We start from the raw sequence: 23,554 nt of genomic DNA on the forward strand, positions 1-23,554 counted from the left end.
TTCATGTAGGGCAGCCAAAGGAGAGGTAATATTTACCAGATTTGACATGAGAGATCAGTAGGAATGTAAATAGAGTAGTCCTCCAAAAGACACTAAAGCCGGAGCAATCATCCTGCAGCTTTGACAAATTTGCTAACATCTGTTCTGGTGCCATTTCTGCTGTACAGACCTGCCATTAACCATGGAGATGAAAAGGCTTTAATTAAATGAGCAGATTGACATGTTAAACTTTGATAACATTGTGCCATCTGGGTGGGTTATATTTGCAATTCTTTCCACACCTTCTTAGATTTAGGGTATATTTCAGTGCTGCCCAAGTTATTCTGGGGAAGATATGCTGACCCTAGAGCTCTGGGGTTCCTAAGGCAAGGTGTCAGGCTCTAGGTATGTGTAACAAGATGTGTATTGCAGCGTCTCACTTCTGAGCTGCATAACTTTTGGTTTGCAGTTTTGGTTTTGCAGTTAGGTCTGGTTTTACTAACACATTGCTACCCAGTCCTGGCTACAACTGCTACTGTAGATTTCAGATAACAGGAACAAAAAAATTACTTATTTCTCATAACTAAATTTCAGTCAATACTTTGTCAGGATGGGCTACAGATGAAGAAACTTCTAAGATGTGCCTTAAAACCCCCACACTGTTCATAGATTCATTCCGTCCTGGCAACTGGGAACGCTGGGTTCGTACAAAGTAGTCAGTTCAAGAGAAGATTGCTCTTAATAAAGGTGGAAATTGATAAGTAAAATTTTGCAGTGCTTTAGATGCCTAATATGCTGAGTGTATTCAGCTTACACTGTAGTACTTGTCATCCCCTCAACTTGTAATAGATTGGAGCAGGGTGCTTATTATGATGAGATGGTGTTATAAATAAAAGGCTTTTATAGCTTCAGAGAAAATCTTTATACAGCTTAATTGTGTAGACAGGTTCAATTCCCAGGAAGGCCAAGAGGAAATCAGTTGATAATTTTAATCCAGAATCAATTTTTCTTTAAACTTTTGAAACGTACTCATCCAAGTTTTTCATGCAGCAGTTGGTTTCTGCTGAAGTAGCAGGTGGAGTGTGGCTGGTGTGTTACTTGGGCTGGGCTTCCCTTTACACAAAACTGAATCTCTGGTGAAGAGATGAACCTCTTGGTGTTCAGGTAAATACCTACCTGTTTGCCAATATTTTTGTTTCTGAGTGAGATAATCTTTCTGCTGCAACATATGAGTCAATGCTAAAAGTACTGTTGCTAAATGCTGCCTTTCTGCCTTTTCATCTACAGGATGCTCTGTCAAATGTTTCAGGAATCTAAAGGAAAGGATTTGTCAGGACTTGAAGAGGTTTTACTGTCTGAACAACTGCATGGGAGGCTATGGATAAAATCTAGTGGTCTGAGTAGAGTGCAGGAAATCAACTTCAGACTCTTCCTCTTCTGTGACAATGACGCTTGAAAAACTTTATAACTTGTACTTTAATTTTTATTTATCTGGTTTCTTTGGAGTACAAGATGCAAGGTTGTCTTTGACCAGTTAAGCCACCTTTTATCCAAGAGGGAACAAGCTTCCTGACAAATGCTTATGACTTGCACGTTTTTCATCTCCATTTTTGTGTAATCACTGTTTGCAGGAAGGATGTCAGCTATGACAGTTGTGTTTGCAAATCCTGATGATGTCAGATTGTAGCTCATTTAGTACGGGAAAGGACATTGGGGGTTTTAAGTGCTATTAGTCTGGCGGTAATACCATGCCTGTGTACACATTTTGTCTGGATAGGCTTTAAAGAGAAATCAATATGGGCACCAAATGAAGGAGTCGTGCTACCAGATGTAGGTATAAAGCCAAGGAACAGGGAGAAGGATACACAAAATATGGGATATTTATGCTTCTGATAGTGAATGTACATCTGCAGTTTGGAACATGCTGCATTTGTAGTAATAATGAGAAATTCCTGTATGCTTTTGAAGTCCTCTTACTCCACTTGAAGTTATTTAAATTATTTTTGCAGGACATCACATATCCTGTGTGTCACACTGTGTCTGAAGGCTGCTGCTCTACAACTGTACTGGTTAGAAACATTTTGATTATTTATCCTTCAGTAAACAGTACTGGCTGCTTCCAAATGTTACTGAACAGTTGTGACTCCTGGTGTGGTAATGTGTAGTGTATAGATGCATATAGAATATCTGAGCCAAGGCTTGTGGATTTTCTGTGTGCATGTGTTTCATTTGGGGAGAATGGTCCTGCTTTACAGAGCTGGGGTTGATTTGGCTTAGTTCCTCAAAGTTCCCAACATGCATGTAATTGACACAGATACGTTTAGGGTGTAGCATGCTTCAGGGTATTTAATTTCTTAGTGCTCCCAAAGAATGATGTGTTTGTAATGGGAAAACCAAAAATTCTTTGTCTCCTTTGAAAAGTGTGCAGTTGTAGGAAGTACAGGAAAAGGTCATCTAAACAGTGTAAGACCATGGAGCTATATTGGATTGGTATAAGGGTAGCGATTACAGTCTAAGAAATCACGTTCTTGTTTCCCAGAGGGCGAGTCAAAGCTGCATCTTGTGTTCCATAGACATCAGGACTGCAGTGAACCTGCTGCACAGGTCAGCGGAGCATGGCACTGGGGAATGCTCTAATGAGCCCTGTCAAATTAAAAAGCTCATAAATATCACTGGAGCAGTGAATCTATCCCGAAGCCTCTGTTTGGCTGTAACATAGATCCTTCATGAAGTGCTGGCAGCAAGCCGAGTTGTTTTCTGACAGGGCTCTGCTCTCAGCACCTTTTGATCCTGCCCTTTGGAAGATATTCATTAATTGTTTCTTCTTCAGCCTGGACTGACCAAGAAATAAAGGATTTTTTAGTAGCTGCCAAAAGTTGTGCAGTGAGCCTGACAGTTCAGCTCCAACAGTCAGCAAAAATGGGCTGCTCAGGTAGGAGGCTGTGTGGAGTGGTAGATTCCAGGATTTCTCAGGGATGCCCACTCCATACTGCAGCTGAGCAAGCCAAATTGGAATTTCCATAAGCTCATGACTATACCCTGCTATCACTTCAGAACGGGGGTGTCTACTGAGGACATCTCTACCCTGGGCAAAGCAAATCTGTAATTTATTTTTAGCCTTGTTAGTGATGGAGTGAGTAGTGGCAACAAACAGGGAATAAATACACTGCATTTCTGTTCCTGGAGCTGCCTCTCTCAGGTCCATTTTAGATATTTCACTGTTACCCCATTACATATTCAGCTCTTTCATTCCCAGCACAATAGCAAGTCCTGAGGGATACCACTCTGAGCTACCTGGCCTCGTGAAAGCTGTCTCTACGCATGGCAGGGGAATTTGAACTACATGATCTTTAAGGTCTCTTCCAAACCATTTTATGAGTCTATGATATATTCATTTTGCTGTTTGTGAAAAGGGATAGAGATACTTACTTGCTTAGTGCAGCCTAGAGGAATAATATGTTTATATAACTGTCTTCTCAAATATATTTTATTAGCAATAGGAAAAACTGTTCTCTTGTCTTGGTCCCTGGAAGACAACAGTTATACCTAGCAGACATTTATTATTTTAGGACTTACCTATGTGGGATATGGAAAATTAGTTTTCACTACTCTTCTTTTATCTCAACTTATGAACTGCACAAAATCCTCTGTGGACAGAAGCAAGCTTTCTGCCTTCTTCCTGTGTTTTTCCTTGACCCTTTATCAGAGTTAGACCAATGCAAAGCACAAAAACTTTACTTTCCAGCTTGCTGTTGAGTCTGTGATTTCTGAATAATATACTGATCCGAGCTGCCAAGTTGTAGCTGATGTGCCTCTCTGTGTGTGAGTTGTGAAATAGTGGTGCACAGCTAATTCTTGCCCTGTCCTTGCTATCCTCTCCCAGGACCTTTGGAATAAACATAAGCTTATGGAAAGGAACAGGGATCTCCTGACAGAACCTAAGTTACACAGAATGGAATAAGTCTCTCACTGTAACCTAGGTAAACTGCTGGAGTCGGTATGTGTGATTTGTGTGTTATTAATATTTTATAAACTATAGTTGGAAGTAATTTTTTTGTAGGATCTTTGAAGGTCCCACAGATGACCTATAAAGACAAAGCCCATTTTATTGAGCTGGATATCAGAGGTGCTACTGATTACAGTCATTTTTATTGTGATGCTTCTCCAGCAGCCATGGGAGTGAAGTCAGTCTCATTCCATTGGTGCTGATTTACAGGTGTCAGGCTATGGCAAATTTCAATCATCTCAGACTAGGGCTGTGTTTGAACTGATGACCCAGGAGGGAACAGCTTTAAAGAGCTGGATTCATAGTCACTGATGCTGCAGATGTACTGTACCATCCTGGTGCACATGGCAGTGAGCTGTTGGAAAAATTGCTGGGAAAAAACCCAGAGGATGTGCAGTCTGTTTCTCAGAGGCTAAGAGTTTGAGAAGTTTTGTTTGCCTTATAGGAGCAAATAATGTGCTTTTCTGGTTCACATGGAGGGTTGTCTTCCATGGTGAAACCCCAAAACCATGTTCACCTTCAGAACATCTGCTTATTTTTTGACTCCATCTCTGGATTTGAAGCCAAGATGTTGCTGTCACCAGCATTTATTTCACTGTGATTCAGAGGGAGACACAGGTCCCATGTGCTCTCCTTGGCTGAAAGTTGACATGATTGTGTAATAAGTCTTGAATCCACATCTGAGCTTTCTGAATTCCATGTTTAATTAATAAATTTTTATTTACTTCTTCTTTTCGTAAACCAAGGAAATAACAGCTGGTGTTTACTTATGTCAAGTAGACAGATGCATCACACAAACACCATACTTTTCCAACATCAAAACTGAAAGGGAGTTAATATTTGAAGGGCAGTTTGTGGATGCATCTGTGTTTATGAACCTGTTCATTCCAAATGTAACAACCAGATATAAAGGGAAGATAGAAAAGGTGTTGTACTTATGGATTACAATTTCATGGTAATTTTTTTTTCTGATGTTTTCTTCCAGACCTGCTATAATGTTTCTCCTATCTCCCATTTCCCTTAGGAATAGGTTCTTTGAAAAATAGCATATTTTGGCAATTTTTCTTGCGACCTAGCTCTTGGAGAGGGTTTCTCTAAGCTGCAAGGCAGAACGGCAGCCAAAAATGTAATTGGGCAAGTTAAATAGTGTGCAGCTGAGAGCCCTTCGCATGGTACAGCTGACAGAAGCTTCCATGAGAAGATCTCAGCATGATACTCAGAGTTATTTGGGCATCCCTGAGGGCTGCACGAATATAACCAATTTAAAGCCCAAATACACAATGTATGGAGAAAGACTAATTTCTTACATATCAGCTGAACTTTATTTGGACTGCAGTGAAGTTGGAAGGAAATGGAGGAAAGCACTCTGGAAGATTTATTCTTGTGCTGGAATATGCAAAACCAGATGCTGCATCTGTATCACAGAGGAAATAATTTCTGTGATTGCAACGTCCTCTTTGCTGTTATGGTTGTGTGTGTGACCGACTTTTCACCTGTCTATGAAATGTGTACAGCAATTTTATCCAGCAGAGTAACTGAAAGGACAATTCAGCTTTTCCTAGGGCTGTCTAGTAATGCCTATTGCTGCAATGCTGCATTTAGTAATGCTGAGGGACAAGCTGACAGCTTTGCTTTCAGCAGAGATTATTTTATTGACAGCAAGAGACTTGCTGATAAAGTGGAGGGCAGATAGAAATCTGGACATCCTCACATTTTCTAGATGCTTTTAACAAAGAACCCCAAGTGTTCTTGTCACACTGAATTCCCTAAGCAGTTGGGGATTTATGGGTATTTTAGGGATTCCCCTCGTAGTGTTCTGCAAGTTCCTACACTGCATAGCTGTCTTCCTCCATACCTCCTTCTTTAATGTATTTGTGGTCATATTGTGTCATAAAACACAAGGGATATGCTTAACAGCTAAATCTCGACATTAACATATGATCCTTAATTCACATTTAATTACTGGGTGTTACTCCCATTTGGCATGGGGGTAGCCCAGCTGGCACCTCTGAAAACATTCCTGCCATGAAGTACTAAAAGTGAAGAGAAGTAGAGGCTCAAATCCCAAATCACAGCATGCACTGTGAAGAAAAGGAGTTTGTTCTGAAGTCACATGAAGTATTAAAAATTATCTCAGTGTGCAAAGTTGCAGTCTCCAGGAATAAGGAAGAATCTTTTCAGTGGGACGTGAAGCAGATACTTTTAAGTGGCAGATCTCAAACTTTAGAGGCAGAGCAGAAATCACTAAGCAGTTGGTTTCGTCAGTTAAGAAATTTAATTTATTGATAGTCATGGTACTCGGGAAGAAAGTCCCTCGCCTCAGCCAGCTGGCACCAAAGGAAAACTTGTTGAACTGTCTGGATTCAGGGAGCTGCAGTTAGGAATATGATCTGCAGGCTGCAGAGTTGCTGTGTTTCCCATGTTGCTGTCCCTCCCCTTGTTCCCTGCCCATCTACACACACAGCTGCTCCCTGCCCAGGCGGCCCTGGTGTCCACGAGTGTCCAACAATTTGAGGAACGCAGCCCCACAGTGCTGGCCAGTGCTGCGCCAGCCACTGGAACACGTGCTGTTTACAAAATACTCCTCTAAATATTCCCAGGTGCCACGGAGAACGGAATTGTGAGGCAACAAAGGCGACAGAAGGAGATTTTTTTGCCTTTTTTATGAATTGTAGGAAAGGTAGGAGGTTATTGATAGCATAATTTTGACTGGGAGTAGTGACTTATGTTGGCAGTGATAACTTGCATTCACACTCTGCTCCTTTGAGCCCTGGGGAGAGCAAGTGGACACCCAGGGACTCTGCAGGCTTGTGGCACAACTTTTTCCTGGGTTTCTTCAGTGCCCAAGCCCAGCTGATTCACTTAGGTACAGTAACAGAGAGGATTAATGCTAAACCTGATTTGTAATAAAGGAATCCTACAGCACAAAGCCTTGGAATTTCATCTCAAACAGTTAAACAATGGCTGTTTTCCAGGGCATCGTTCTTGCTTGTGTGCTTTTGACCAAAATACGCAGTAGTCTTACAGGTTGGCTTCCAACCAAATTGATCTTGTAGTCTCTCCCACCACTGTATGGGACCACCATACTCTGATTTAGGTGGATGTTCAGAAAGAAATTTTCTCAGGAGGACAGAGAGGTTTAACCTCAACAATTCAATGGAAAATGATGCATACTTGCTGTGATGTGGTTCAGCTGTCTGCAGGGCCTTGGCAGTAGCAGTCTTGTTGCGAATTCAGTAGTGAGCTCTAAATCTTGGCAGCTGTGGTCCAATATTTCCACTCGTCTTTCCATGCATGGTGTCAGCCAACATCTGACTCTTTGGAGAGTGGCTAACTGTTGAATGCTCGCATCACTGGCTGGCTGTTAAACAGGAGAGGTGAATTAAGTCACCAACAACACTGAAAAGTTCTCAACACTCTCTTCACCATCTCACCAGCACTGCTGGGTCCTAGGCTTTGGGAACAACAATCCAAATTGCTGCAAACACAAACCCACCACTGTTGGGGGAGGAAGAGTTGGTATCTGAACTGTTTCAGGAGCTTGACCCCACAGATCAATGGGCCTTGACAATATCCATTCTAGCGTGCTGAGATAGCTGGATGAGTCTGCTCTCCCTAATCTTTGAGATCAGGGGACATCAGAGAAGGCTACAAGAAGGCTAAACTCACCTGGATATACAAGAAGAGTTTAACAGAGGATCCAGGAGATTACATGCCCATTAGTGATACTTCAGTTCCTGGGAAAGTAACCAAAGGAATCTTCCTAGGAGCTATCACAATATGCATGAAGCAGGGCATTGGGAAAAGCCAGGATGGATTCACCAAGGGCAAGTGTTGCTTGACAGAACTGATCACCTTCTATGGCAAAGGAACTGCTCAGTCCAAGTGGGGCATGTGGTGGACATTGCTTACCTGGATTTCTGCAGGTATTTCCATTTGGTTTCCCACAGCCTCCTCCTGGACAAACTGACACATTATGATCTAGACAAGTGGTCCTTGCAGTGGGTGGGGAACTGGCTGGCAGAAGCACCTACGGGGTGCCAGTAAACAGCTCCTCTTCAGGCTGGTGACCTGTCACAAGTGGGGTCCAGCAAGGATCGATACTGGGCCCAAAACTGTTTAATATCCTCACAGTGATCTGTGTGATGGGACCAAGTGCACCCTGCTGAGGTTTGCCAATGATTCCAAACTGAGTGGGAAGGGGACACTTCAGAAGGGAGACCCACCCCTTGGAAGGGGAAGACAGAAGCCTGGATAGGCTGGAAGAGTAGGCTGCCTGAAACTTATGGAGCTCAACAAGGCCAAGTGTAAGGTCTTGTACCTTGGAAAAGACATAATCCAGGGGTGCAGCACAGTCTGTGTGTGATCTGCCTGGTGGGAAGCAGCTGTGTGGAAAGGGCCCAAGAGATCCTGGTGGACAAAAAGCTCAGTATGAGCAAACACTGTGGCAGAGATCCAACAGGGATGGTGGGATGCACCAACAGGGGCCCCACCAGCAGAGATAAAGGATTGTTATCCAGTTCTACTCATTGCTTGTCAGGCCACACCTGGAATACTGTGTTCAGTTTTGGTCCCCATGATACAAAAATATGTAGACAAGCTGGAGTGTGTCCAGAGAAGGGCTACAAAGATGATCAAAGGACTGCCATATGAGGAAAGGCTGAGAGAGATGGGTTTGTTCAGCACTGAGAAAAGAAGGTGTAAGGGAGGCCTTATATCACCATGTTCCAGTATTTAAAGAGCGCCTATAAAGATGGAGACTTCTTTTTACAAGGAGTTGCATCGAAAAGGTATGGGGTAATGGTCATATGTTATTCCTGGGGCAATTCCAATTTCTGTGATCATTCCATGAACTCACTGGAGGAGAAGCAGGTCCAGAAAGCAGGCTGCTCAGACCTGGGGGATGGATGTCTGCAACTCTCTCATTGCCCTTCCAACTGGGTGGAATTGTGAATTTTTCAGAAAAACAATGTTGAGTGTGATACTTGTTTAACATGACTGCAAGAGGCTGTGACCTAGGGCTGTGTTCATATTAACAGCCGTGTTCCCATGGATTTTGGTAGGGAAGGAACTGCTTTGTAACATTGGAATATGATGTATTAGGAGGGGACTGTTTCTCTTCCATGGTGACTTCACTGGGTGCAGCTGGTCCTCAAATGTGTTTTGAAGTAGTTTCTCATTAGGATCAACTCATGGGAAGTAACAGATGGTGAAGTAAGACTAAATTAGTGAGAACGTTGTGCTCAGTTAATGCTCTTTCTCTCTATAAATAATAGCTGGGGAGTGGAGCAGGAATGAAGACACTTTTGTTTGTGGCTACCTCTGCTGCTACATAGATGTTATATGATGCCTTCCAGTGTGTTTGGTCAGCACTAGAAAAGAGTAGAAAGAATTTATCAGCCCTTTCATGACGGCAAAAATATTACAATTCTACTGCAGAACAAATAAAATCCAAGGAATGCTCAAAGGCTTATGAGGAGAAACAAGTGTGGGAGACAATTTTACATTAACAATCAGCTTCTTCATATGAAAGTGAAACAAAACACAGCGTCTGTCCTCTGATATTCCCAGTAAATCTCCAACTTTTTAGTGTTTACTTCTATCCTAAAATCTTCCTTTGAAATAGATGTATTTTAGTAAGACTTAACTTGCTGTGGTTCAGACATCCTGGCTTGTTGTCAGGCACACTTCACGGCTGGAGCACCCACCAGGAGAATCACTTTTAGAATGCCATCAGTGGCTGCTGCCAGCCATCACCTGCCCCTTCCCAGTTCTTTGTGTGACACAGTGTGAATATGTGTGAGGCTGGTATCCACAGACTGGAAGTTTTACATTCAAATCTGCATCTGGCATCCCAGCTCAGATATTGGCAGCAGCTCTGGCATCTTGTCTTGAATGACATCTTCTGCAACGTAGGTCTTCAGTGATTTTTTTTTTCAGGACACAGCAATGAAAAGCTTTGCAGAAAGTAATTCCTCCTGAGAATTTTTTTTCTGGACTTGTCAGCCTGTGCTGTAAACTTTCCTTATGGGCCATTTTGTATTGTAGACTTTTTTGCAGATCTTATTCAGTGCCCCACAGGACATATGCTTCTGTTAGTGATGATCTTGAGGTGTTGGCCAGGATAAAATCCTTCTCTGTTTCCCATGCTAGTCCTAACTCTTCAGTGGAAACAGCTGCTCCTACTATTACAGACAACACAAACCCTAACAGTGTGAAACTTTGATTTGCAGGAGGACATACGGATCTCTGAACAGCTCAGGGACTAAGGAGATATACTTCCTCCAGGGATCTTTTATCATAAAAGCAGCTTAAGTGACTCACTCTTTCCCGAGGATATTCTTAAAACAACCTCACTCAGTTCGTCTTTTAGTGGTCAGAAAGAAGATTTATTTTGTGCTGTCTTTCAAAAAAAAAAAAAAAAAAAAAAAAACCAAAAAAAAAAAAACCCACCTCCAACTTTTAAAAATGTCAATGGCTGTATTTCCAAGAGGATTTGGGCTGTATTAGAAGTCTGTACGGCTCACTAATACATGGGCTGACTGGCACTATCTTCACTCAAGCAAGTGCTCCAGTGACAAATTCAGTGCTATTTTTAGTTCCCTTTACAACAAACTGCTTGATTGTAAGGCCTAGGGAACCGTGACACAGTGATCCTGAGGGGACTGCTGGAAAAGGCAGAAGGACGAGGCACGGCAGCGTGCTGGCTACGCCAGGGACTCCGGCTGATGCACAGAGGAACACGCCAGGAGCAGGTATTTTAAATCATCTCCTAAGCCTTGGTTTGCCCACGAAATGAAGCTGCTGGCCAGAGTCAGGGCATGAAAGCGTTAGCTGGCTGGCTCTATCTGCTCCTGCCCTTAAAGATTTCATTCCATAAATTCCTGTCCTGACCGTCAGCTTTTAAGTCGTCTCCTCTCGTTTCCTAGTATTTTCTGGGGTTTTAGAGGATCTTTAGGCAAGTTAGCAAATGGCAGTAGCGGGAGGGAGATAAGTTTCCCAAGCGGAAGGCGTAGTGCTGCGGTGGAAGCCCCGCCGTGGCAGTGCCTGGGTGAGTAGCCGGGAACAAGTCGGAGCTGCAGCCGGCCGGGGGTCGGTGCGAGCGGCCGGAGGGGCTGGAGCGCTGCCCGGGCCGTGTCCGAGTGCGGGCAGCCCCCGGCCCCAGCGCCGCTGACCCCCGGCCCGCCGGACCCCGCTTCGGCGCTCCCTCAGGTCGGTCCCGGCGCGGACAGCCGGTCCCGGGGTTCAGCGGCTGCTCCTGGGCGCGGTGGTTGCCATTCCCGGGCGGTGGAGTCCCGGGCGGGACGGGCGCCAGGGCGCGGCTGCCGCGGCTGCCCGGGCTCAGCCACCGCTGCTAGGTGAGCGGCGGAGGCTCCGCAGCGCTCCTGCCCCGGAGGGACGGCAGCGCTGCCGGCGGGACGGGCCGCCCGATCCCGGCTGCGTCCCGCCCGCCTCCTGCCCGCTTGCTTCTAAGAGCTGCTGCTGTGCCACAACCTCTGCCAGCATGCCCTAAGAATGAGGATCCCGGCCTGCTGGAGCGGCAGCGGGGCTCGGCAGGGAAAGTTGTGCTTGTGTGAAGTGCCGTGGGGAGCGGGGCAGTGCTTTGTTGTCTCGCATTTGCACCCTTTTGTTTCAGCTCGGCTGTGCGGCAATTCCTTGCTTCAGAGTCAGACTCCGGCTTCGGAGTGAGCGTGGATGCAGTTTAGCTGCATTGTTTTGTTTTAAAATAACTACATGTGTTTCACCCTTAATGATACCATTATCTTAAAATAGCTCGATGTGCTGCGTCCCTTGAGTTACTTGGTAGAAAAAACAAGGAAGGGGAGCTGCTGAATTCCCATGAACTTTGTGTTCTTAGATCCTGTTAGGCTTTCAGCACGCTAACCTGCTGTAGCAGCCTTCTCCATGTACTAGAAATGTGTATTACCAAACTACTCTCTGCTTCTGGAGTCACATTCTCTGCCCTAGCTGTGATTAAGGTACATATGAAAAGACAGGTGGAGTGGCACTTCCATAATGGGGGTTTTAGTGTACTCCTGTTAGATCTGTGCATCTGTATATTAACAGTGCAGATGGTACAAGCAGAGTAGCTGTAGCATGTGTTGGCTTACTTGTGCATTAAATCAGTTCATATAATTAGCTGATAATCAGTCATGCTCATATGAGATGAAACAATTAATGTTTTGGTGCTTCTCTAAAAAAAAATTGAAATACCCTGTTTTGTTTTCATTGGTTCTGTCCAATCCAGATTTTTATCCTCCAGAAATAGTCTTCATCACTAGTTGCCAGTTTCAGCACTAGTTACTAAAACAAAGGCAAGTAGAATGAAAAGTCAATTACTCCCTGGCCTGAATTCAGTAAACTGAGTCTGCATGGTTTAGAACTTGTTATACTTTCAGAGGAATTAAGATGAATTATTTGGGTTTTCTTTGGGCAAAAAGTAGAGATGGATGAGATTTTATTAAAACTTCAGTGACAAATGTTTTAGTGTTAGGGCACTTCTCTGGGACATGCTGCACATGTCAGTGTAGGTGAAAGCTCTGTGTTTGCTTATGGTGATCAAATGCACGAATTTTACCGAAGTGCTGGAAAGGCTGACTGGGTGGTTCTTAATCAGTGTTGTTGTGTCTTTCCATCTACTTGTCTGGTACATGCTGGGATCAGCCTGGTACAAGGGACATTCTGCATGACTAACTACATTGCCTAATTTTGATACTCTGGTACCTCTATTGGAAAGACACATGGCCCTCAAAAGAAAACTCCATTACCTCAGGGATACTGCAGTCCTTCTCAGCTATCTATAGATGCTGTCCATACCCTGCTTGAGGACAGCTCAAAGTAGCAACAGTTCCATTGGTGTTTGGCAGTGTGAATATGAGAGGTAAAGGGATGCAATGCTTCTGAGAACTGTTAATAAGTGAGTATGTGTTTATACGATTTTGGATATAAAGGCCCTCTTTTCCCTCACGCCCTTAAGCCTTTTAGTTAGGTGAGTGGGTGAGATGCTGTGCTGCTGGTCACACATCATGCCTTGAGCGCAGGAGAAGGTGGCCCTGCAGGGTGTGTTGGAACACCGTAATTTTGGAGCTGCTCATGGATAGAGCTCCCTTCCTGTGCTCTGCAGGATGACCTGTTGATGCCACTGGGCATCTCTTTCCTAAATGGGGTTACACTTGTACTTCAGTGTTTGTGCAGGTTCTGAGACAGGTCAGAAATCTCATTTGAAGGAGGTGAGGTATCTTTCTGTCTTTATTGTACCAGTTGGGAAGTGATGGATTGCACATAAGCTCTGCACCTGGTATCTCTCGCAGGCTGTAAATCCAAGAGATGCAGCTCAAAAGCAAACTGTAAAGTCCAGACTGACAATGTCATTTAAATGTCCATTCAGAGAAATACTGGTTTTGAGCTATGGCTAAAGATGAGCAGGTGTCAGATTTCTTTTCTTCCCATGTCCTCTGAATGCAGCACAGTAAGTCATAATTATCTCATCTATTTTAAAACAGCTTTCTGGGTTTTTTGATTTTTTCCCCCCCCTGATCTTTGTTAGCTAATTCAAGACGAAGTGGCTTATAAATTAAACATAATTTTCTAATGAATTCCAGCTCATCCTTCTTAAGCCAAGTCTGATACATAACCAAACTCATTTTAATCATTAAATGAAGTCATTGACTTTTTTGTCTGTGAATGTCAGATGGTAGCAGATCACTGAAGTACTTAACCTGAGCATTATCCATAGACTGCAGCTCCCTCTTTTTTCAAGATACAGTTATGAAGTATGCTAATACCATGCATGTAGAAAGTTGCAAGTTCTCAGCATTCATTCCTTCTGGCAGAGGAGCAGTTAGAACCTTCTCTTGGCAACACATTTGTGAATTATGTGGGGGTTTTATTTAGTGATAAAAGTAAGTGTCAGACTCTGAAAATGACCAGGAACACATTGAGGTCATTTGGGTTATCATAAGAGCTGCTCTATCTATTACGCCTGTGAAACCTTCCCCTTTTCCAGGTATGCATCTACATCTGGGACCAGTGCGCTTTTCAGCCCATCTGACAGCAGGGCAAAGAGGGAGATTTTGTACACAAAGCTAAAAAAGTCCAGTTTCTATGATGCGAGAATACCTAAAGTGACATTTTACACTCAGCCATAAATAAAAATGGGGTAGCTAGTATCAGCAATGAATGTTTGTGAAAAATAAGCATCATATGTTTAGAGATGGCATGGGCTAGAATAGACTAGAAATAGAACAGATTTTTTCATTTGGAAGGGACCTATAAATGCTCATTCAGTCCAACTGCCTGACCACTTCACTTGATCAAAAGTTAAAGCGTGTTATTGAGGGCATTGTCCAAATGCATCAGTCTTGGGGCAACAACCACGTCTGTGGGAAGCCTGTTCTAGTGTTTAACTGTCCTCTGAGTAAAGAAATGCTTCCTAATGTCCAGTCTAAATGTCCCCTAATGCAGCTTTGAACCATTCTCATGCAGGAAAATACAGGTAATACTCAGCTGTCTATGTGCTAAGAGTGTTTCCTGAAAATGTGTGGAAGAGCTAACAACATCCAGCAGTTGTTTCAGCTTCCTTGTTTGCTGTCTGCTTCAGGCTTCACTTGGTTTCCTTTTTTCTCCTCCATGGGATATCTCCATTGCAAATGTGTTGGATTTGTAATGAGGAAGCACTAGCTTTCCAATACTAAGTGAACAAATCTCTAAAATGTTTCCTCTAACAGTAAGAATTCACCATGCTGGTTTGTGGATTTTAAATTTCAGCCAGTTAGGGAGCCAATTAGTGGTGTTGTGTTACTAGAGAAAAGAGTGTATTTTGGCACCATTTGTTCATGTCCCCCTATGGCCTGCCATTGAGGTCTTTGTTTCAGTATAAAAGGAGGATTAGTGGCTTTGGACGTCTCTGTTACTGCATGCTACTAACATGAAAACTAATACAATGATAGGTTGAAGGTGTAAAATATAGGCCCAGAGTGACTTAAAATAAGGGAGAGATGGCAGTAGGATTGGAGCTTGCAATAAATGGTCAAAGAGAAAATGGAAAAATCTATCCTTATTTAAAGTGGTGTGTGCAATATATTTATTTAGGCACTCAGAATCAGGAGAGATGTGGCTGCTTCAAATGAGAAATGTGTTCTAAGGAAATACTTTCTTCATTTAAATTTAATCTGAGGAGGTTTGAAAGTAGAATTCATTCTTGTGGAATTAGATTATGCCCTGGTTTGTTATATTTCCCTCTTCCACATCATATTGTCTTTCTCATTTCCACAAATAGCTTTTTCATCTCGGTTGCCACTGGCAAAAGCCTCTAAGTAGGATTTTTGGACACATATGAGTGAATCAGAAATACTGTGGTTGGAAGTTTTGCAGTCATTAGATGGAGGAGCCAGAGTTATAGAAGTTCACTTGGTCAGATTTAAGCAAACTATAAGTTTTGGGGTTTTTTTCAGAAACAGGATGATAATGGTGAGGAGACAGTGCCAGCAAGCAACCTCAGTGCTGAATCATAGTGTCATCTGTCTTTCTGCAGCCCATGGAAGCTGCATCTCACATGCTTTTCCTTCAGAAATCAGGGTGCGCACCTTACCCAGATCATGCTGTGATCACCAGTACTGGCAGGAATGAATCTTGGGCTAAAACCAGTGCATTTAAATACTGACATCTGAGAGGAACGAATGAATATGGTCTTATCTTTGTCTTTTTCCTGCCTCCAAATGATGGGAGATCGACCAGGAAAGGCAGATCTCATTTTGCCTTTCCCCTGGGGTACTCTGGTACATGGCAGAGCCTGTGTCTTTGTGGCTGGGAGAGGTGAGGGATAGGACGCTGCCTAAGAGCAGAAGGAGCTGATGGAAGCAGTGGAGCAATAGAAGAAAGATGCTGAGATCCTTTACCTAAGAAGTTCTTACCTTAAACAGTCCTTGTCTGGTCCTGAAAGGATGTGAAGCCGCTGGTGGGATCTGTCTGCTTTGTGAAGGGCTTTGAATGCCCTGAAGAGTGGGATGTTCATCAGGCAAAACAGGAAAGGCAGCTGTGCAAGTGCATCAGCCTTACTCCTCTACTTCTTCCCAGCCTTACAAAACCTGACCTAACACCCTGAGGCTGACATGTAAAGAAACAAATGCTGTGGGGATTTGGGGCAGAGAAGATGACAAATTGCATACACTTTTAGTAACCTTAAGGGCAACTAAGTGAACTGTCAAAAGCATTTTGTGGGCCAGCTTTCCAAAAGGAGTACAACTGCACAGTGCCAGGCTCTCCTGGCAGGGTCATCCTCACCTGCCAGCCTTCCCTCTCTCAAGGTGGTCAGGTCGTGGTCCCAGCTGCGTTTGAATCCTTCTGCTTAGCAAAAGGATAGCGAGGCAGCAGTGGGTACTTGAGAAATGGTGCAGTCACTGCTGTGTAATGATTACATCAAGGCCTCTGAGGTATGTGCCCTGATCCGTGACTTGACTTGTGATGCTGGCAGGTCGGCTGGCAGCTGGCACGTTGTTAAATCGGGGCATGGGATCTTGCTTTAGTGTGAAATCCCCTTGGGGGCAAAATCTACAGCTAACCCAGCAGATTGCCGTGGTAGAAGCAGCAGCCTGTCCCCTGCCCTTGCACACCCCCCTGCCCCTGTCTGCCTGTTGTTTGCTCCCCTGCAGCTCGGGAGATCCTGTCCTTCGACCCTGAAGAACCGAGGCACTGGCAGCTTTCAGCTACTGTACTGAAAGGAGCTGATTTCTGCTTTTAACACCAAAACTGAAAGGAGGCTTTAACTTAAAGACAGCAATAGGTAGTAGCGAGAGACATTTCTGCTTCTCCTTGTGTGGGTGCTCACTCTGTCTTTTTAAAGCAGATAATAAACCAATATTTATAGTTAGTTGGTTTCTAAAACTTATCACTGATTGCAAATCACCTTATTTATCTATTTACATTCCTTCCAGTTCACCAAGTAGCATGTGAAATTACTGAGTTTCTGGTAAGTGTCCTGTAAAATCTCAGTTAAAGTATGGTAGGACAGCATGTTGTAGTTATTGAAATGACAACTTTTTTTTCTTTAAACGGGGTACTTATTTGACATACTTCACTTCAGGTATGACCTTTGTGTCTGTGCTGGTGCATTTTCTGAGTTTATGACTCACTCCACATTCCTATAAAGCCTTTCACTGGGTGTTCTTAGAGTCTTTACAAGATATAATTAACTGAAATACTGTCTCTCCCCTGTGAGGTAAGTAAATATTCTTAATTGCTTTTTGCAGAAAGAGGAAAATATGGTAGAGAAATTTAAAAGGAATTCACCAATGCTGGGTGAAAAGCTACTGAAAAGGCAGCAGCGGAGGCTGGGATTCCTGAACCCTCTTTGGTGTGCACCATTTCTCTTTCTTACATAAGCATGCATAGGAATGATGTAACCCAGCAGAGTGAGGCAAGATGTAGGTCAGGTTTCTTTTGTCAGGATATCTTCTGCTTTTTGACCTGTAAGTTGCTGAAAGCAACAAAAGCCTATGGATGAGAGAGCCTTTTCAGAACTGGTTAAAAAAGCCTCAAATCCTTCTAAAGAGCTATTTTTAGGAAGCTAAATCAAAGAAAAGACCCCTGGGGGGTGGTCTGTACACAAAGTTTCTGTCTGGCTGCCTTCAGATAGCTTAAAGTTTTAATGCACTTGTCAGGCTGTCACCTTTTGTGCCTGGTGAAAACAGAGACCAGACTGAACGGGCTGTCGGGGGCAGACCCTTCTTCAAGGTTGCTGGTGCCAGGCCCAGTCACTGGAGGTTTTGGGAAGAGGGATTGTACAGTGTTAAGATGACTTTCAGTCCCATTTTGATCAAAAGATACTCACTCTGTCTTGAGTGTCCTGAAAGGGGGAACAGATTTCCACTTTGTTGTTGTTGGTTACTTTATCAGAAAAATGGCAGCACATAGAACCTTGAGCAGAAATTACCGTATGTACTGATAATGATATAAATATGATGTCTAGTTTTAAGGACCACCAAGGAAGGAAGCTTAACAGGGCATCATTGTCCTTTCACAGCTGTGTGAAAAATCTGTGTCTATCCTTTCAACTGTGCTCCACACCACGTGGAAGTTCTTTTTTACCCTTGAGTACCTGGTGGTTTATTTTTCCTCAGAGTAGAATGGCTCTAATGACAAGGTTGGAAAGACTTTGAGGCTTTATTCTGCATTTTAACGTCCTTAATGCAAAGGCAAGAGGGGACAGCACAAGAACCAGTGTCAGGGTGGCAGTGCAGAAGTGCCAGGGGAAGACAGTCCTTGCTGCTGGTGTTCTGAAAAACACTTCACTAGGAGCTGAAGCACTACTGGCTTTGTACAAAGCAGGCTCTTGACTGTGAAAGTTGCAAAGAAGCCAGGAGCGGCTGGGACAAGGAAGGCAAAACTTTCATTTCCTGAAGCCCTTGCCACGTTCTTTTATCCAGCATATGTTAAGTAGGTATAATAGTAAATGCAGTCATGCAGCAACAAATTGGATGAGCTGATTTAGGTGAAATGAGAATGATGAGGAGTTAACTCTAAATTATTACTGCTTTGATGTTTGCAGCTCACATATATTTTCCTAGAAAATAAATCACCTTTTTTCTACAGGGACACTAGAAAGAAGGCTTGGACACAATTTGTTTTTATTTCAGCTCAGTAGATCAAGAGTAAAAGTATGTCCCTATCATGAGAGCTGCTTTGTCCTAAGAAAGCCTCCTTAAAGGAGGGAAAGCAGGAGACACTAGAGATTCCTGTGGCCTTGAACTGTGCTAGCACAGGATAGCTATTGAAACAGCAGTTAGCACTTAGAATTGTTTGGAATTCTTGCCTAGAGACTTCAACAGAATTACCAACTGATAATTCTGGCTGATAGTGAAGAATTGTGATAGGTTAGGGGGTGATTTAAAACAAACTAAAACAAAAGCAGGTGCTGGTGACACTCATTAAAACCCACAGGAAAACAGGGATGAAATGAAGAGTGGCAAGCCCACTATCCGCTGTGTAAATACTGGGAAACACTTTATTAGCAAACAAACCATCCCAGTCAGTCAGCTGAACTAAAAGAGGCTGGAGTGGGGTATGTATCACCTATGGCATGGGAAGACATAGGTGAAACTTTCATCCCATTGTTTCACAGAACATAGGTTTGGTAGGTGTTGTATAAGAAATTGGTGTGGTGACTCTGCTTTAAGGACACTCTGCCTTATCTCCTGTGGTTATTGCTGTTAAATTTGGAATGTGAGAGTGATTTGGACTTGGTGCTTGCTGTTACACTGCATCCGTAGCCATCTGATGATGCATCAAACCCAAACGAGCCCTGCTGCAGCCAGAATAGGCGGTAGGAACTATGGCCTCACACCTGGCCATGCCTCTGCTGGGTGTCAGACCTGTAGGAAATGAGTGTTAGCAAGCTGAATGCCTTAGTGCTTGTCAACCAATTGTCAGCCAATTCCAGGTATATTCCAGAAAGTTTGAAATTTCCTTTTTTTGTGACAGCAGGAAATTGGTAGTACAGGCAGGGAACCTACCTGTGAGAACTCTTCCAGCTTGGAAAAGACTGGGGTTTTTTTTGGGTGGGAAAGTCCCACAAACTCTCCTGCTGCTTATCCCTTTTTCCTGTAGTCTGCCTGTGTTGTCTGCTGTATTGCAGATGGAACCAGTGTTTCTCTTGCATCTTATTATGAACTAGTGGAAGTGTGTTGACTTAAACAGCCAGGAACCAGGGTCAGGACAGAGTGGACCTGACCTTTATTTTTGATGGCCTATCTTCAGAGTTCATGGTAGTATTTCCAGTGGTGGAATACCTACATAAGAATAAGAATAATGACTTTTCTTTACTTTTTCTGTAACTAATATGGCTAAAGCCATTATTTAACAGCCAAAGTCTGGATCAGGAAGGGCTTCTTAGCCATAAGCAGTCAAGATGCAGGACTGCTTAGCTGATTCATTTTTGGATCTGGAAGAGGAAATGCTGAGATGTCACCATTTAAAATTTTCTATAGTGCTTTGTTAGCTTTCAGTTTGGCAAGAATTTACAGGCTTGAGGATAAAAATGTAGCTTTAGTCTAGAAAATGTAATTTACTGAATAACACCCTGTTGGTGGTAGGTACCTGAGCATTTTCAGCACTGAGATACAAGCATTGTAAAACCAGATGATAGGTATGTTTATTTTCTGTAATCTGTAGGATTGACCTCAGTGTTACAATAACAAAATCATTGCTTTGTTGTCCATCCCTTCTGTTACATGCCCCTGTGCGTTTTCTACCTATTTAATTTACTTCTGCAGCTACCAACTCATATTAGATCAGAATTTTGGCTAATTCTGAGCACATTGCATATATTCAGAACACTCAAAATCATCTCCTGGTGCAGCTGAAACTACACTGTGGTCTGAATTGCATGACTAAAGGGTAAGAATCCGTTTAGATTCATTGCTTGACATTTAATATCCAGAGAAGATGGTGGTTGTATACACATATACCATAAAAGAAACAAGTATGTTTAAACCTGTGGAATTAAGTAGTTTGCCATCCCCTCTTGTAGGCCACTTGTACATCTGGCAAATCAAAGCTGCCGTTTGTAAAGTGGGATTTAAAAAAGCCTCAGCCAGCAGCCTCAAAGGAAAGGCTGCTCTTCTGTGGCTGGCAGCCAGCTGCCTGGGAGGCAGCTCCATCCCACTCCCCCTGCCCATTTCCAGGGCACGGGGCTGTGTGAGGCAGCTCCATGCTGCTGCAGACATCAGAGGCTTTAACAAGAAATGGCTCTTCCGCCTAGAAACCGCTGTGGCAGCGTAATCTTTGTCCAGGGCTGTTCAGGCAGCAGTCTGAGCTCCCCTAATGGGAGTAAAACATACATTGAGTAGTGCTGGAGAGCTGCACTGATATGGTCTGTTGGTAGCTGAATGTGGGACTGAGCTGGGACAAAACCAGTGCATCCACGCTATCCTGGAAAACTGGAAAAGAGGTTGGGACTGGAAAGGAACAGCAGCAGTAAGGAGCAGAGGTACTCTGTGTACTCTTTGGTTTTGTCCTGGGCAAGTAAAAGCAGCAGCAGCTTTTAAAAGGACATTGTGTTCATGGTGAGGTGGAAAAGTCCCTTTTCCAAAAATCTATATTACAAGTTCTCCCAGCCTAAATATCACCAGATGAAGTTTGTTGTATTTTTTTTTTTTGTTGTTGTTGTATTCCTTTTTGAATGGGTTTGTCAGCATTGTGATCTGTAGTCTTACAAAGATGTTTACATCACTTGAGTATATGCTGGAATCTCTTTCCAAAAGCTTGGATCTGCTGAAATTTACCTGTATTGTGGGAATTTCAACTTTGGTCAGTTCCTTGGAGTGAGCATGTGGGGCCTGTGGCTATAATGCAGTTCCAGCTGAGGGGCAGGGCATTGCTTCCTGATGAGAAATTTCCACTGTGTCTGCTGTGGAAGAGCCTGTGCATAAGTCATCATGCGCTCCTGACAGAAGAGAAGCCTGGTTCTGGAGTCTCCATTTTTTAGAGAGCAGAAATAGAAATTATTTTTCTTTCTTGGAGAAAATTGTTTAAGTAAGTCCTACAGCAAGGCAGGATTATTTATGGATGTGTTTTGGGTTTTTTTTTCCGATCAAGAATGAATCACAAGGTTAAGGAAAAAGCCTCTCAACTTTCCCAAAATTAGATCAGAATTAGAACAAGCCAAGAATGTGTTAAATATGTTCTGTAGCCATGCTCTAGCTGTTAGAGATCACAGGGGCATAGAATTGTGGTAGTTTGAAAAGTTGTCAGCAAACAGGAAAATTAATGTAACTCTCATACTTCAAACAAAATACCAGCTTCTTTGTCAGAGACTTCACAAAAATCACTGTTTTTTTAACATAAGCCTGCTATAAGACAGATTTTAATGCAGCAGAAGCAGATATGCTCAGATTCAGAAATGGATGAAGTGAAAGAGAATTAGAGGGTAAACTGTTGTTCTTGTAAATAGACAGGAAATAACATACTGAAGTATGATAGTTTTCCAGGGTATTCTTATACACAGCTCTGAGGAAAGAGCTGGTAATATAACTCAAGAAAGAAATTGGGATTTATTGTGATTGTCTCTCGGAGACAATTTTCAGATGACCTGGAGGTTTATTTGTGGCACCTTCTCTTTCCAGTGCTATAGTTCAGCTGTCAGCATTTTTATCTGAATAGAGTGGTTGGTGAGATGGGAGCTGTTAGAAAGGAAGCATGGCAGAACAATCTGGAAGGAATGGCTGCACCTGTATCAGCTCTATACCTGCCTATACCAAAGGTCAGGACAGTTGCCCAAAAGTATAGCTGCAGAGGTTTGGGAAGAGGTAAAAGTGGCAGAGTAATTTGCAAGGATGGTGTTTTGTATAATTTCAGCAATCTACAAGTCTCTTGCTGTATGGAATTAGAGCTATAGTACTCAATCAATGTTTGGTGGTAACTTGTTAGATCTGGATGGAAAATACTCCTTGCTTTTATAATTAAATTCTCAATATTTTCCATTGAAATTTTCAGTCTTCCTTCTGCTATCTTTGGTGTTACATTGTGTGTAAGATTTTCTTCCATCCTCATTGCTGACACCAAGTTGGAAGGAACTGACTCCTCCAGTTTGTCCAGTTTGACTTTGATTCTAGCCCAGATGCTGAAGAAGGCAGTTCTGTTCATGGGTCAGCTCCCTCAGCACAGTAGTCTATGGGGGAACTTGTCCTTCGTAATTCCTTTGGTATCTCATGCTTGAGTTGCCTCATTTTCGGGGGTTAGACTGTACAATATGTGCAGAGAGGACAGTGGCATCTCTGACCTGCCCTCCCCTTAGCGCTCCTGCTAAGCACATCTGCATTGACTTACACAGTGGGAACTCTAAAATGGGACCTGGATCAGCTGAGGCCAGTCCCTCTGGAGAAAGCAGGATCCCAAGGTGTGTAAAAGTCATGCAAGCACTGATAGCCTGAAGAGCCTGTATTGTTGTGGTTCTGCTCTTTGTTGTGTACTGTAGTGTAGTTCAGTTACAAGATTTAGGTCACCAATTGTACTAGGAGCTAGAGGAATTTCTCAAGGATAATCTAGAGGATAGGATCTAAAAATGTTTTGAGGCTCAACTTAAATGCTTGGGGTATTGGAGGCAAGAAATGTTCTGCTTTTGCACTAGTGTTCACAAAAATGTGTTCTTTCTATTTATCGGGCCCTTCAAGCCTCAGGGTTCTATAAACCACATGTCTATCAAATCCAATTATTAATGGCTCATTTTTTTCATAGCTTGATAGCTCAATACAAGGAATGTATGGGGTGCCTGGGACTAACGAGTCCTTTACAGCAGCTGCACATTGTACTTTCCTGCCCTTTTCCTAGCACTGCAGCTTTATATTCCTTAGTTTGTACTTGTTTTGTTGTGGACAGAGGCTCATATTCAGGAGCTTGCTGTTCAGCGTGGCTTTCCAGGAGAAATGTGAACGTGATGAGCGTCCCTGACCTTTTGTCCTTGGCCATAAAAATCTTTCCATTGTATGCAGCTGCATGTGCAGCAGGTTGGTGTTTGCCTCTTTGAAACACGTTAGGGATTAACCTTTTGCAAAAGCAAATTGCAGACAGCAGACA

The 23,554-nt window shown here is 43.2% G+C and overlaps 1 protein-coding gene across 6 annotated transcripts in view; it reads left to right on the forward strand.

Moving 5' to 3' along the window:
* ARHGAP24 (Rho GTPase activating protein 24) overlaps window positions 1–23,554 on the forward strand; it is a 186,448-nt gene that overhangs the window by 104,996 nt on the left and 57,898 nt on the right. The window contains exon 1 of one of the 6 annotated variants that reach the window (XM_030271807.4): window positions 10,471–10,740. The exons of 3 other annotated variants lie outside the window; for them this stretch is intronic. The gene's annotated coding sequence lies outside the window, so the exon portion shown is untranslated. Of the gene's footprint in view, window positions 1–10,470; window positions 10,741–10,890; window positions 11,037–11,057; window positions 11,198–23,554 lie in introns of those variants that run through there. 2 more of the 6 variants (XM_030271808.4, XM_072928657.1) reach the window with 2 other exon arrangements.

Source organism: Taeniopygia guttata, chromosome 4, assembly GCF_048771995.1.
Source record: "Taeniopygia guttata chromosome 4, bTaeGut7.mat, whole genome shotgun sequence".
Taxonomy (NCBI): Eukaryota; Metazoa; Chordata; class Aves; order Passeriformes; family Estrildidae; genus Taeniopygia; species Taeniopygia guttata.